Source organism: Sus scrofa, chromosome 7 (assembly GCF_054392235.1).
Source record: "Sus scrofa isolate SSC_HxYL_T2T_F1_AM1 chromosome 7, Sscrofa_HxYL_maternal_Yorkshire_Landrace_v2.0, whole genome shotgun sequence".
In the NCBI taxonomy this organism is placed as follows: Eukaryota; Metazoa; Chordata; class Mammalia; order Artiodactyla; family Suidae; genus Sus; species Sus scrofa.
The window spans coordinates 50,105,857-50,120,784 of NC_139389.1; the positions used below are offsets into that span (position 1 = coordinate 50,105,857).

General features: G+C 45.7%; 1 protein-coding gene and 1 long non-coding RNA gene across 15 annotated transcripts in view; one reads left to right on the forward strand and one right to left on the reverse strand.

The window, feature by feature from the left end:
• PLA2G7 (phospholipase A2 group VII) overlaps positions 1-3,092 on the reverse strand; it is a 44,554-nt gene extending 41,462 nt beyond the window's left edge. For 3 of the 11 annotated variants that reach the window (NM_001444528.1, NM_001444526.1, NM_001322806.2), the window contains 1 exon segment: positions 2,962-3,092. The gene's annotated coding sequence lies outside the window, so the exon portion shown is untranslated. 11 annotated transcript variants of the gene reach the window in all.
• LOC110261533 (uncharacterized) lies at positions 1,386-7,342 on the forward strand. 4 transcript variants are annotated; one of them, XR_014810244.1, is made up of 4 exons: positions 1,386-1,571; positions 1,894-1,934; positions 3,486-3,545; positions 6,672-7,342. It is a non-coding gene; the product is annotated as an uncharacterized LOC110261533 (long non-coding RNA). The 4 variants fall into 4 exon arrangements; XR_014810245.1 differs by having other exon boundaries at positions 1,447-1,571; positions 3,452-3,545; XR_002345750.2 differs by lacking the exon at positions 1,386-1,571 and having other exon boundaries at positions 1,826-1,934; positions 3,452-3,545.
• The last annotated feature ends 7,586 nt before the right edge of the window (positions 7,343-14,928 follow it).

Sequence of the window (14,928 nt, forward strand, 5' to 3'; positions counted from 1 at the left end):
TAATTTCCCTGCATTCTCTGATGGCACTTTTTTTGTTTTTTTGTTTGTTTGCTTTTTACAGCCTCACCTGTGTCATATGGAAGCTCCCAAGTTAGGGGTCGAATCGGAACTCCAGCTGCTGGCTTACACCACAGCCACAGAAACCTGGGATCCGAGCTATGTCTTTGACCCAAAACACAGATCATTGTAAGCCGGACCCCCTAACCCACTGAGTGAGGCCAGGGATCGAACCTGCGTCCTCATGGATGCTAGTCAGATTAGTTTCCACTGAGCCATGCCAGGAACTCCTTATGTTGATATTTTTAAAACTACAAACCTCTATTTATTACACTGTGTCTATTCATGTGTTATGAGTCACTTCTGTAACATGAAGCAAAGTGACAGGGCGAAGAACAGGTGCCCAACTTCATAGAGAAAGGCAGTTAAGAACACACTGCTCATTCTTTCAAACTATAAAACTTCCTCGGAAGTCTCGAAATTCTGGAACAATACGATTTTAGAGGCAAATATTCCCCTTCAATGTCTCTTCACATCTTACTTTCTCTTCAATGATGCACTTTTTTTTTTCCTGCTTTTTTAGGGCCGCTCCAGCGGCATGTGGAGGTTTCTGGGCTAGGGGTTGAATTGGAGCTACAGCTGCCGGCCTACACCACAGCCACAGCAACCTGGGATCCAAGCTATATCTGCCACCTACACCACAGTTCATGGCAACACCAGATCCTTAACCCACTGAGCGACGCCAAGGATCAAACCTGCGTCCTCATGGATACTAGTCGGATTCGTTTCCAAAGCACCACAAGGGGAACTTCTCAATGCTGCACTCTTACAGAAATTTCTCACTGTCTCGAGAAGTCAGGGAAGTCAATTATCAAGGGTCTTCAAAACAAAAAAATTCAGGCTTAAGGTGAATCAAGGTATAAATAACTTGATGATCCGCGTTCCTTCCAAAATATCCATTTTCTAAGGTGTCAGGGAAAGGAATTCAGATTCCTTACTCCAGCTGACATTCCCAAGGTGCATTCCGGGCACCTAGTCAGCACTTTCTTTGATGCTCTATGCTGAGAGCTGCACAGAGGGTGGCATACTCGCCCTAGACTGCAAACCTACCTGGGTGAGGGGACATTTGCTCACCACTGAAGTGCTAAGGGCACAAACACACAGTGGCCAAGGAAGTGAGGAACCAGCCGCAGAGGGTTCTGCTTGCAGAAAGCTCCCTGGAGCCTCAGGCAAGTCCTTTCACATCTCAGGGAGGATTTCTCAGCTGTTAACGGCATGGCTGAACCAGATTAAGATCCCTCCCAGCTCTTCTAGCCCTGCACTCTCAGTGGCTTGAGTATGAAGGGCCCAGTTCCAGGCAGAGCACCACTCCAAGGCCGCAGCTTCAGCTCCTGCACGAATGTCGGGGGAGGGGAGTGAACGTTCAGTGCCCACGTGCAATGAATGGAGGCAGCGGGCTGGAGAAGGCCACATCCACGCTGTCTCACCAGCTTCAGCATCGCAAGCAGAACTCCCTCCTTGAGGAATTTTCCCCGGGTGCCGGCAGCTCACCAGGGCCGCCTGGAGGCCAGAAGGTAATCCTTCCCTTTCAAATGGACCAGGCCCATACTCACCGCCCTGATCCCTAAATTCAACGTTAACCCAAGATCAACACTAGGTCGACACTAGCTCCTATTCACAGACCAACCTTCCAGCTCAGCATTCTTATTAAGGCCAAAGGTAATTTGTGCAAGACTGATTTATTACAAATCCCTCCCAAACCTGAACGCGGTTGTCCTTCAGAGGGGGCCAGCTCCCTTTTAGGAGCCCACACGCTTCTTCCTCCTCCCGCTCAGCCCCGCAGCCACCCCAGGAACCACAGGTCTAAATGAAAATTTGACCTTTCTGGTTTTGCAGCAAGAAACATCTATGGAGGCTCCAAGGGATGATGGGGGAAGGTAATTGTTTTTCGCTTTCTGATTCTGTTTGTTTCTCTAAAAATAAGCCTCCCCCTGACTCAGAGTAGCGCAGCCGGGATCTTGCCTGGGAGGCAGCGGGGAGCTCCCGGTCGTGCGCAGCAGGCAGGAGGTATGGCTTTACTTTGTTGATTCTGGTCACGCCGCCCCTACTCAGAACTGGGCTCCGCAAGGAGTCACACTCCCCAGAGGGAGGTGTGTGCCTGTTTCGAGCCAGCGGGAGACCCGTAAGTAAGAAAACTCCCCGTGCTCCGGGTTCTCCCAGCCGGATTCCCTCTCAGCACCGAATTCTTAGGGTTGCTTCTGGCGAAAACATTTGCGAGAAGTGGGTTCGAATTCCATCATCCTCCCTGCAAAGATCCCAGCGCTATTCGGAGGGCAGCGGGGACGGCGAACCCAGGTCCGGCCCGGAGGCGGGGGCGGGTGCTGTCCCAGCCCCGAGCCGCTCCCCGGCTCCATCCTCCCATCCCCCATCCTTCCAGCCCCCAGCTCCTCTTGCCACCCCCACCCGCCAGCCTGCGGCCGCCCCTGGGCTACCGCTCACCCCAGGGTCCCTCCTCACCCGGGCGCCGCGGGGAGCTGCTCGCCGGAACCCGGACCGGGCTCGTCCACCCTGCCCGCTGTTTGCTAGCTGCAAGTACGGCAGATTCTGCCGATCTCGGTCACCGGGTCACCGTGACCTCGGGACGGGAGGCGGGAGGCTGCGCGCAGCCTTCGCGGTCTGTCCGCGGGGCGCGGTCTGGCGCCCGGACCCTGACCTCGCCCCGAGCTGCGGGAGGAGGGACGGGGAGGAGCCGTGGCCGCCGGCCTTCTGCCAGCGGAGGCTCTGGGAAGCGGGCAGGCTAGGCCGCCTACTGCACCCTCCCGGGGGTCCGGGGTCCGCCACCGGGTCCCGCGGGTTAACTTCACCCGCCCCCGGACTGACCCACACGTGCCGAGGGCGGGTGCTGCGCCCCTAGTTCCGGTTCGCAAATTCGACCCTGATCAGATCTATCCCAGCTTCATTCACCTCTCATCACGCCGACCTTGCTTGTTTCACAAAATTCCAGTTTACTGTTTCCACCTGCAAGCTGCAATGCCCTGCGCATTCCGCTTTCTGGTCTAGTGCGTGTACACTGGACGCCAGCTCAGGAGTTTGTGGACGATTCTCCGGGTTGGAAGGTCTGCCACTGAATTAGTTTCTTTTTTCCCTGGACATACAGGAGAGGGCAATCAGGAAGCGCTTTTATGATTTGAGAGGAAATGGTGGGAAAGGGGGCTATCTCATCGCTCAGTTTAATCCAATTCTTGGAGATTTAACTGAAATCCCTTCCTTCATTTTCCAGTGCCTTCTTCTCAATCCACGTTTCTGAGTTAAAAATATTCATTAAAAGCTTCAGTTAGACTCAGAGAAAGTAATTTAAAATTCATAGGTGGAGTTAATATTTTGTATTTGTAACTAGAGATTTTTTTTTTTTTTTTTTTTTTTTTTTTTTTTTTGCTTTTTGGCGAGTTGACAGGACTGTAGGTGAAATTTATTATATTTTTATTCAGAGGACTCTGCATTAAGAAGGCATGGACTATACCTCCTTTTTTATCAGTGGCTTGACTTTGGTAAGTTCTTTATCCTTTATTCGGCTCAGTTTCCTTATTGGTAAAATGGAGATAATTAAAGGATATTAGTCAGAGGCAACTTGTGAGAATGAAATGCAAATGTATGCAAAATGCTTAGAATGGAGCCTGGCACATGGGAAGTATTCACACTGTTATCTAATATTATACCTTTAAAGAAGCTGTGACTTATTTAAACCTAACAGTAGATGCAAATTTAAAGAAAACTTTCTCAGCCTAATGACAGTTTCTTGTACTTCCTGGACTAACCTCCTATAAAACAAATTGCCCCAGAGGAGTCATCTAAAATGGTACATGGGAGTTCCTTGGTGGCTCAGTGGGTTAAGATCCAGCATTCCTCCTGCTCTGAGTCTGGTCACTGCTGTAGAGCAGGTTCAATCCCTGGTCCTGGAACCTCCACATGCTGTGGGCACGGCCAAAAAATTAATAGAATAGGATAGGATAGGATAGAATAGAATAGAATAGAACAAAGTAAAATAAATAGTACATGATGCCCTATCCAAGAAATCTCCAAAGACCTTTCCCTTTGATCTTGTGGCCAGATGAAGATTAGGGAGACACACTGTGACACCTAAAAAGTGGTGAGAACCTAGACAGAACCCTACCCAGTATCCTGTGGGAAAGGAATCTGAGAGAGAACGGATATGTGCATATGTATGACTGGGTCACTTTGCTGTACAGCAGAAATTATTACAGCCTTGTGCATTAACTATATTTTAATAAAACAAAAAAAAAAGCAGTGGGCTTTGAAAGCAGTCTTGAAGGCAAGTTTGAAATATTTTCTTTCTTTCTTTCAAGGCCAGCTCTATGCCTTCTCCCATTGTCATCAGATCACACTCTCTGTGGATGTCACTAAGCAGGTTGGCACTGAGCAGGTTATTGTCCTGAGAAGGTGCCCAGTGTGGGGTTGCCAGATTTAGAAAAAGAAACACAGGGTACCCAACTAAATGTGAATTTCAGATTTTAATTTGAAATTCAGATGAAGTCAACAAAAAGGTTTTCATGTCAGTATGTTTCATGCAATATTTGGAATCTACTTCTACTTAAAAATTTTGTGCGGTTTATTTGAAATGCAAATTTAATTGGACATCCCGTAATTTATCTGCCAACCCTAGTATATTGAAATTAATAAAGAATGGGCCTCACATTCCAAAAGGATGGCATGTCAACATAGACATGAAGATTATAAGTTAGGTCTGATATGGGTCTTGTTTTTATTTTACGTGGTGAGGAAAAAGTAATGTACTTGTGTTTATAAATTGATTTTTGGGGAGCTCTTTCTTACCTCTTAATTCCTACTTCCATTTCCCAAAAACATAGCCGTGCTTATTTACTCTTTAGCATGAGCAAAAATGATGACTCTGTCCTCAATCAAATTATTGGGATAAATAGTAATAATGTGCTCAGTAGTATTTTATTTTATTTTATTTTATTTTAATCTTTTTAGGGCCACACTCACAGCAGATGGAAGGTCCCAGGCTAGGGGTCGACAAATTAGAGCTACAGCTGCCGGCCTACACCACAGCCATAGCAACACCAGACCTGAGCCACATCTGTGATCTATACCACAGCTCACGGCAACACCAGATCTTTAACTCACTGATTGAGGCCAGGAATTGAACCTCATCCTCACGGATGCAGGTTGGGTTCATTACTGCTGAGCCATGACAGGAACAGCCCAACAGTGTTTACTGAGGGCAAACTGAATGGCAGGTACCATTTCAAGGATGACCAAGACACGCCCTGGAGGCTAAGGAAATGACAGTCTAGAGAGCAAGCCGATACAGGTAAACACAGGACTGTGGGTTTTCCAAGAAGTGAGTTATTAATTGTCCATGGAAGGAGTGGAAGTTAAAGGCCTCCTTACTGCACAGGAACCAAGGCAAAGGGGCTCTGATCCAGATGAGCTAAGGAGAGAAGCCCCAGGGTGTCAGCTGTGCCTACGCCTGGAAACTAGCCCATCCTCATTGAAGTGGTTATGCTAGAGACAACAATGGGATTCAATAAAATGGAAAGTGTGATTGGGAGGCCCTTAGAAGGTAACAGAATACAAAGGGAAAAATATAAAAGCTTAAATTACTTAAATTTCAAAGGTAAAAAATTTAAAGTTAAAACTAGGAACTCCAAGGGGGAAAATGTCCAGGAAATGCATGATGTAAGTAGGAGGTAACTTAAAATGGGTTGATTTTGAGCTATTGGGTGGAGAGACCCTTAAACTTGAAATCCAAAAATATATTTCTCTGAACAGCCCAGAGATGAAAATGTGATCTGAGTATTTCACTGGACCACAGAGAACAGTGGTCACATAGTCCAACAGTGCAAACATGCTTAATGATTTTCAGCTTTTTGGATCACCTTTTAAATATGCCAATGAAGAATTAACTATGATTACATGGAGAACGTAAATATGATTGATTTTTAAAATGTAGAAAGTAAGCAGGTAGAAGGAGGTACAAGTAAGGAGTCGGCTGGAGATAAGTTTGAGTGACTAGGGGTCTCATTTTATTTTTTCTTTTTCAGCCACACCCACAGCATATGGAAGTTCCCGAGCCAGGGATGGAATCCTAGCCAGAGGATTGTGACTTATGCCACAGATGCAGCAGTGCCATATGCTTTACTCACTGCACCACAGCCGGAACTCCAATAAGGGTCTCATGCTAAAAAGATAAGAGTCAAGAGATAATGTCCGTAGTTAGTAGAACAAAAAAATAAAGGTCTGGATGCTTTATTTGTAACTTTGCAGAGGAGAAGATGCAGCAGAGGGCCTGAGTATAGAGATGTAAGTCTATTAGGAGAATTAGGGAAGAGAAAAGATAGGACCAGGGTCTATGTGAGCTAAATACTCACTTTCCTAGTAGAAATTAACTAGACCGTACCTAAGATGATACACCAAGGAATAGTAATATAGCATATTATTTTGTAAACAGGGAGATCCCCAGATATCTAGAAAGGAAAATCACTGGGTGATTAATCTTTGGGGAATTGGGCTGAAGCTGGGATGGGTTGGGGTGGAGACCCTGGATTTTCTCTGTTGATACTATGGTACTTTTAACTAATTGAGGTATATGCATGATTATACTGACTAAATATTTAAAATTTTTAAAATAGGAATTTGTGAAAAGGAAGGCTTCACCAAGATGGCGGCTTTCAAGAATGCGTAGGAGTTTATCCAGAAGGAAGAAGGAGGCATCCTACAGAATGTGGGGCAGGAGCCCAGACATGAAGGGCATACTTTGGGAATGTCCAGTTCTCCATTATGATAAGAGCATTGGTGCATAGACAGGCTGGAGTAGATGGTAAGGTGAGCCAGAACTACTAAAAGAATCTTCTGAGTAATACAGTGGAGTTTGGATTGTAAGCTCCTTAGACAGGAACTGTGACATTCCCCCCTTCCCCCACTCCCTGGCATCCAATACAAAGCCTGACCCACAGTAGGTGCCCAATGAATGTTTTCTGAATGAATGAGAGCTTTCTTGGAGCGATGAGGAACCATCACAGTTTTTAAGCAGAGCCATAATGTTACTTCTTTGGGAAAGACAATTTTTGTACTGAAAAAAAGATGATATTGGGCAAACCAAAAACAGAGGAAGAATTAGGAGGCTGTTAGGCTAAAGGATGACATAAAATAGGATAGTGACAGTGGGAACTGAGATTGGAAGATCTACTTGAGACTTTTGAATGAGGTTGGAATGACCATAGGAGATAAAGCAGAGGGATGAGTCCAAAACAGCCCTGAGATTTCTTGCTGGGGAAACCAGGTAGATGATGCAGCCACTGAATGAGAAAGAAAATTAGGGAAAAGGGACAGATTGTCAAAGTGGGGTAATAAATACAATTTTGTGTATATTGAGTTTGAGAGACCTGAGAATGACATTTTTATTTTTAATTTTTTACTTTTTTGTCTTTTTAGGGCCACACCAGCATATGGAATTTCCTGGGCTAGGGGATCAAATTGAAGCTGTAGCTGCTGGCCTATGCAACAGCCACAGCAATGCCAGATCCAAGCCACATCTGGGACCTATACCACAGCTCAAGGCAAAGCTGAATCCTTAACCCACTGAGCGGGGCCAGGGATTGAACCCCCATCCTCATGGATACTAGCCAGGTTCATTACCACTGAGCCACAATGGGAACTCCTGAGAATGATGTTTACAAATTGTGGATCTTGAACCATTCATGGCTTATGAGTTGATACAAATATTTTTAAATGATCCATTTTAAAGTGTAATACATATGTTAAGATTTATTGTTGTTTCACAGAACTTTTATTTCCACAGCATATATATATATATATATATATATATATATATATATATATTTATTTATAGAACTGAAATAAAAATATTTTCTACTGTATATCAGGAAAATAGTTTGAGACCCTTTGCTCCTGGGTACCAAGTGGTGTGTGAAGTCAAGAGAGCCATCTGTGCACATTTTCCAACTTTGTATGCAGTGACTTCACGTGAATGGCTTAAAATTGGGAACCTCATGCCACAGAAGTCAGTAAATACCACCACATGTGATTTTCCTCCCCTGTAGTGAGCCAGCATACCTCTGGGTGGAACCATCTCATGGATGTTAGTTATGCAGGTATGAAGGTCAGTATAGAGACCTGGGCAGAAGTCATTTATTTGGAAATAAAAATACTGAGAGTGCATGGAATTGGCAGGGAGAGTTTTTTAGAAAGAGTAAAGAGAGTAGATGATAGAATTCTACAGAACATCGCATTCTGTGGAAGGTAGGAGGAAGACAGGGGAGTGAAAGAAATTGTGAGAGGTTGATCAAAGTGGGGATAGAAAATGAGAAAGAGAGATGTTTTATAGAAGTCAAGAGAGAAAGGAGTTTAAAAAGTAGGATCAACCCTGTTGATTAAATAGTATGGACTGAGGAAAGAGCTATGAGATTTCCTAGTTAGGAAGGCATTGGTGACCCCTAAAACCAATTTTAGTTTAACAGAGGGGTGGAGGCAGGAAGTCAGTAAGAGAAAGAGGTGAGGATGCCAAGAGAGTAAGTGTAGACTACTTTCAAGACATTTTATAGAGAAGGAAAGGAGACCTGGCTGTAGACTGAGTGAAAGGAAAGCATGAAGAGAGTGAAAGCCTGCTTATGAGATCTATCCAAGGATACCTGAACCCTCCCAAGCCCCACGGTGGCTGGAACCCACGCGTTAGTCATGGAGTCAGTCTGTCTGGTGATGTGCTTTCCCCATTGATGTTTGTAGGTCCAGGAATTAGATCAGAGAGGAGGGTTTCTGGGTTTGGAAACTGGCTGAGCAAATTGACCAGAAGTGATGAAAATGAGGGAACCGATGCTAATTTAAAAAGAGATTTCTTTTCTAGCTAAGATGTTACACAGTTGACATGACACATTCGTATTGTTAGAAATCTAAACAAAGCCAGGGAACGAAAGATGGACTATGAGGGTTCCCCCATGGCCCCTACCTCATTAGGTAATTATGTAACAATTTTGGTAGATATCTTCTAGATGCTTCTCCAGAGGTGCGTGTAGTAATTAAGAGGCCTGAGTCAGGCAGACCAGGGCTTGGGTCCAGTACTGCTTTAAGGCCTTGAGCAATGTACATAGTCTTTTAATCCCTCAGTTTCCTAATCTGTAAGATGGAAGTAATCATAGCATCTGTCTCACAGGGGTGCAGTGTGTATTAAAAGAGATAATGCCCATAAATTGCTTAGAACAGTATTTGGTAAGCACAGTGATCACTTGACATATACCTATACATCTCTACACACATTTGTGTACACACAACACACACGCCCCTATGGGAAAGAGACCTCAGATCTGTATGACTACACATGTACATACATCACATGAGTAAGGAGGAAGACCTGAAAAATGTTGGTGATTTGAATGGGCTGGAGGAAGCTACCCTAAGGCAGAATGATGGAAGGGGGAGGTGGAAGGTCATGGTCAGAGGATGGAGGTGGAAGGTCATGGTCAGAGGATGGAGGTGGAAGGTCATGGTCAGAGGATGGAGTTTCAAGCACAAGACTTCAGGGGGGAAGCACTTCTAGAGGATGACAGGTCCCAGAAGGCAACTGCTCTACGTTTCGAAAGTGGAGAGGAGATGAAGAATCTTTTCCTCACGGGAGTTCCTGTTGTGGCTCAGTGGTAACGAACCTGACCAGTAACCCTGAGGACGCAGGTTCCATCCATGGCTCCGCTCAGTGGGTTAAGGTTCCAGCATTGCCATGAGCTGTGGTATAGGTTGCTGACATGGCTTGGATCTGGCATTGCTGTGGCTGTGGTGTAGGCCAGTGGCTGTAGCTCGCATTCAATCGCTAGCCTGGAACTTCCATATGCTGCACCTGAGGCCTAAAAAAAGACAAAAATAATAATAATAATAATAATAATAAATAAAGTAAAATAAAAAATAAAAAAACCCAGAATACTTCATTGAGTATTTTAGCCCATTCCACAATTTCTCATCCAGGTTTAGGCTTCATTCCTCCTTGGCAGTGTCTCCATGCCTTCTGTAGATTTGGTTTACTTCTGGACTCCTGAAATTGTAGATGTCACAACCACCTTGTTTGCACACATGCCGGACTCTAAGCTCGGATTTGCCCTAACCCGTCTCCAGAACATTTTTCCTTGCCTAAGTCATTGATCTAATCCCTCTTAACCTCATTCAAGAGGTAGGAGGCTTTGTGCTGAGGCCAAGGTACCTGGGGTTCTCTCGGGGCACTGTGATTCATAGTCACCTGGCTCCTTCATCTGGTTGCCTCGTTTTTTGATTCTACACGCATGCACCGTGTCGTCAATTCCCTCCTCCCCATGGCTGCTGTCACCACCCTAATCAAGGTCCGCAAAAGCTCTGCCCTTGACCATCACAAAAGGTTTCTTTTGTTTGCATGAGTTAAAGGTGCTCATTCAACCAAATCTAAATTCAGTGTATATTCTTTTAAACTCTTCTCCACATAAACGAGTGTATATACATATACATACACTAAATTATTGGTCATTTTTATAAGATATTTTTTGTCTTTTTTAGGACTGCACCCATGGCATATGGAGGTTTCTAGGCTAGGGGTCAAATCAGAGCTACAGCTGTTGGCCTACACCACAGCTCGTGGCAATGCCGGATCCTTAACCCGCTGAGCAAGGCCAGGGATCAAACCTGTGTCCTCATGGGTGCTAGTCAGATTCATTTCTGCTGAGCCACAATGGGAACTCCTAAGATTCTATATTGAACTTAGCAGTATAATACTAATTATAAAACTAACATTTTACCAAGCCAATAAACATGCATCTGTATCAAAAGGCTATATATTATTTTCCCTTAGGGTGGAAATCTGGGTTATTTATTAGAAATCTGGATTATTGATCATTTGTAATTTTTGAAGTAGCACTTCGTTAAATATCCTTGCAGTTACATTGTTGTGCATGTTTTAAATTATTTCTTTGTGACCAATCCCTAGAAATAGATTTTCTGGGTCAAGTATATGCTTTTTCTTTTCCAATGGCTACACTCATGGCACATGGAAGTCCTCAGGCCAGGGATCGAACCTACGCCACAGCAGCAGCAGCACCAGATCCTTTAACCCACTGCACCAGGCTGGGGATCGAACCTGCACCCTTGCAGTCACCTGAGTCTCTGCAGTCATATCCTTAAGCCAGTGCACCACAGCGAGAACTCCAGTATATGCATTTCTACCGCCTTCTCTCTCTCCCTCTTCTGTGGGTGTCCCTCACCCCAGAATACATTATACCTTGTGGCAAAATTACTTCTCTAAAATTGATGGACTTGTAATGATTTTACTTCTGCATTCAGAAGCTATCAACATTTCCTACTGTGCACAGGGAGAAACAAAGTCCAGATATCCTGGTGTGGTGCTTGTGGCCTTCCGGGATCTGGCCTCAAACACCTTTTCATTTAGGTCTCTTGTGTGTTCAGCTTTATACTCACTCAATCATTCTGGCCTCCATGCCCGGGTATCTCCTTTGCTTGCAGAATTCCTAATTCATAGGTCTGGATCCTGACAGGAAGTATGTGGCACCCTCAAGCTGGGTTATTTGGTGAGTGTTCGATAAAGGGACTGTTTCCAAAGGTGGGAGCAGAATTTAAGGAACCCCCAAAGGCAGTGCCTCTTACCACCCAGGAGCCCGAAGGAGCAAGAGGAGAAAGCAGTGACAGGGACTGCTAACTCTGGAGAGGTCGCACACCTGAAAGAAGCTGTGACCGCTGCAGCCAACACCTGACCCGCAGACAGGAAGCCCAAGGACCAAAGATTCCAATCCCACTTTCCATCCACCCTCCAATATCCTGCCAGGAATTGGCCAAACCCTACTGGAAACTAGGGGGCGCTGGAGGGCACCAGAGCCCATAGCGCCGTCCAGACAGGTGAGTCTTCCAGGGGAGTGTATCTGATGGGATAGGTGGAAAGGACTTCCTCCTCCAGAGGGCTGAGCCAGAGGCTGGTCCACAAAAATGACGAAGTGTCTGGAGCAGGGCCGCTAGGTGGAAGGATCCCCTGTATGAAGACAGGAACACAAATCCCTTACAGACGCCCCGTCCAGGAGCTCTTATTGTGGCTCAGCGGAAACGAACCTGACTAGTATCCATGAGGATGCAGGTTCGATCCCTGGCCTCACTCAGTGGGTTAAGGATCTGGCATTGCCATGAGCTGTGACATAGGTCCCTGACGAGGCTTGGATCCCGCATTGCTGTGGCTGCAGTGTAGGCCAGCAGCTGTAGCTCTGATTAGACCCCTCGCCTGGGAACTTCCATATGCCTCAGATGTGACTCTGAGAAAACAAACAAACAGAAAGACGATGAAGAAGAAGCCCCATACACAAGTCAGCATGATGTGGGGCAGCCACAGGGACCCACATGCAGGTTGAAACAGGACTGGGAGAGGCTGAGAGCAGAACCCCAGCTGTGTCTCTGAAGGACACATGATGGCAAAATAACACCTTGGAGCCAACACAGCCAACCTGGCAATGCCACTTCCCCAGAACAAAGTTCGGCAAGCCTCACGCCGGGTGGGCGCACACCTCCAGCTGGTGCTCAGCAGCAGCAGTGCTGGGATCCCAGGCCCAGCACATCCTTCTTCTCCAATCTAAGTCTAGGGATGGTCCCAGATGTGAGCCAAGTCCCCGCTCTCCAACTGGGAGACCCCAGGAAAGCTCCAAGAAGATGCTTATGGGTAGAAGGGAACAAATGATCCAGAAGCACAGATGGAACCTGACTCTCACTTTCCCAGGCCCCAGCTCAGGGACCCCGGAATGTACCTGAGATCTGGACTCTGACAGTCACACCAGCAGGTCCTGAGTGTGATCAACTCTCACACTCAATGCACACTAGGAAGTGGAGGGACCTGGCCTGAGTCTGCTTAAGCTCTCTGAGCCTCAGTCTTCTTGCCTGAAAACTACTAATATTGCAGACTTGGTATTAGGATTGATGAGATGGTTGCGCGTCCCCTTAGCAGATCCTACCATTTGTCGTGTACAAAGAATTAACCTTTTAGTGACATCAGGGTTTATCTTGGTCTTAATTTCATATGGCCTGTGTATTATTTGTGCTCAAATTGTAAATTTCTTTTAGAGTCTTACAGATTTGTTTAGATTCAAAATACACCTTACTTTTTTAGTCTTGTTTTTACTATTTCTTTTCTCTCTTTCTCCCTCTTCTTTCTTTGCCTCCTTCCTCTCTTTCTTTCTTTCTTTCTCTCTCTTTCCTTCCTTCCTTCCTTCCTTCCTTCCTTCCTTCCTTCCTTCCTTTCTTTCTTTCTTTCTTTCTTTCTTTCTTTCTTTCTTTCTTTCTTTCTTTCTTTCTTTCTTTCTTTTTCTTTCCCCTTCCTTCCTTCCTTCTTCCTCATTGGTCTCCCTGCTTTCAATCTTGTCTCTCTTTAGTCCATGTAGAAGCCAAAGTAAACTTTTTTGAGACATATAAGTTGCACCATCTTTTTCCTTGCTTAAAACCTTTCAATACCTTCTCCTGGTACTTGGAAAAAAAAAAAAACCCAACCCCTTGCCATGTTGCAGAAGACCTGGAATGGTCTAGCCCTTGCCTGTACCAGACTCATCTTTTCTTCTTGCCCGGTGCCCCATAGACCAGCTGCATCCTCCTCTTCTTTATTCCTCACTTAAGCCAAGCTGTTTCCCTCCTTCTGCCTGGAACACCTTGCCGAGCTCTGGGCCTCTTCTCTTATGCCAGGTCTCAGCTCAGATGTCACCCACTCAAGACATCCACATCCTCCTCTCTCATCCTCTGCCAGTACACCTTGTTCACGGGACTTAAGCAAGTTATAATTTTGCATGTAGACATTTGTTTTCTTGCTTATTGCCTATCTTTGTCTCTGAACTCTAAGATCAAAAAAGACAGGAAGGGAGTTCCCATTGTGGCTCAGTGGTAACGAACACGACTAGTATACATGAGGACTCGGATTCAATCCCTGGTCTCGCTCAGTGGGTTAAGGATCCAGCGTTGCTGTGAGCTGTGGTGTAGGTTGCAGATGCAGCTCGGATCCTGTGTTGCTATGGCTGTGGTGTAAGCTGGTAGCTGCAGCTCCGATTCAACCCCTAGCCTGGGAACTTCCATATGCTGCAGGTGTGGCGCTAAAAGAAAAAAAAAAAGAAAAAAAGATATGAAGAGTAAGCGCCCCATTCTCTACAGGGCCCAGCACAGAGTCTGGTGGGTATAAGGCCCTTGATAAATACACATGGGAAGAAAGGACTGAGAGAAATGGAGGGAAAAAGAAATCAGAACGAAAGGAGAAGGGAGAAAGAATGAGAGTGGGAGTAGGGAGGGAGAGAGAGGCAGAAAAGGAGGAGGAAGAGGAAGGAAGGGGGAAGGAGGAGGAGGGGCAGAGGAAGAAGCTCTATGAAGCCAGCATCATCATACAGATACTAGCTGGGTGTTCCTTCTTCCGCTCAGCAGATTGAGAACCTGACATAGTGTCCACGAAGATTCGGTTTTGCTCTCTGGCCTCCATCAGTGGGCACAGGTCACAGATGCAGCTTGGATCTGATGTTGCTGTGGCTGTGGCATAGGCCAGCAGGTGCAGCTCCCATTAGAACCCCAGCCTAGGAACCACTATATGCCACAGGTGCAGCCGTAAAAAGAAAAATAAATAAAAATAAAGATACTAGCAGCTCAGCGTAAGCAGCAAAAAGAGGAGGCAAAACAGAAGCACCTAAAGTTTTTCTCCCTCCCTCCCTCTCCTCCCTCTGCCCTGCGCCAGGTGCTTTTGAAATTATTTCAGCTACTCATCTCTTATGGCCTAATGAGAAAGGTATTAAAACTTTGTTATCGGTGAGACACAAGGAGGCTCAGCAAAGTTAAGGGTCTTGCAGGACATCTCACAAGCAGGTTCTGAGCAGGAGAGGCACACGTTCTTTCGTGGAGGTT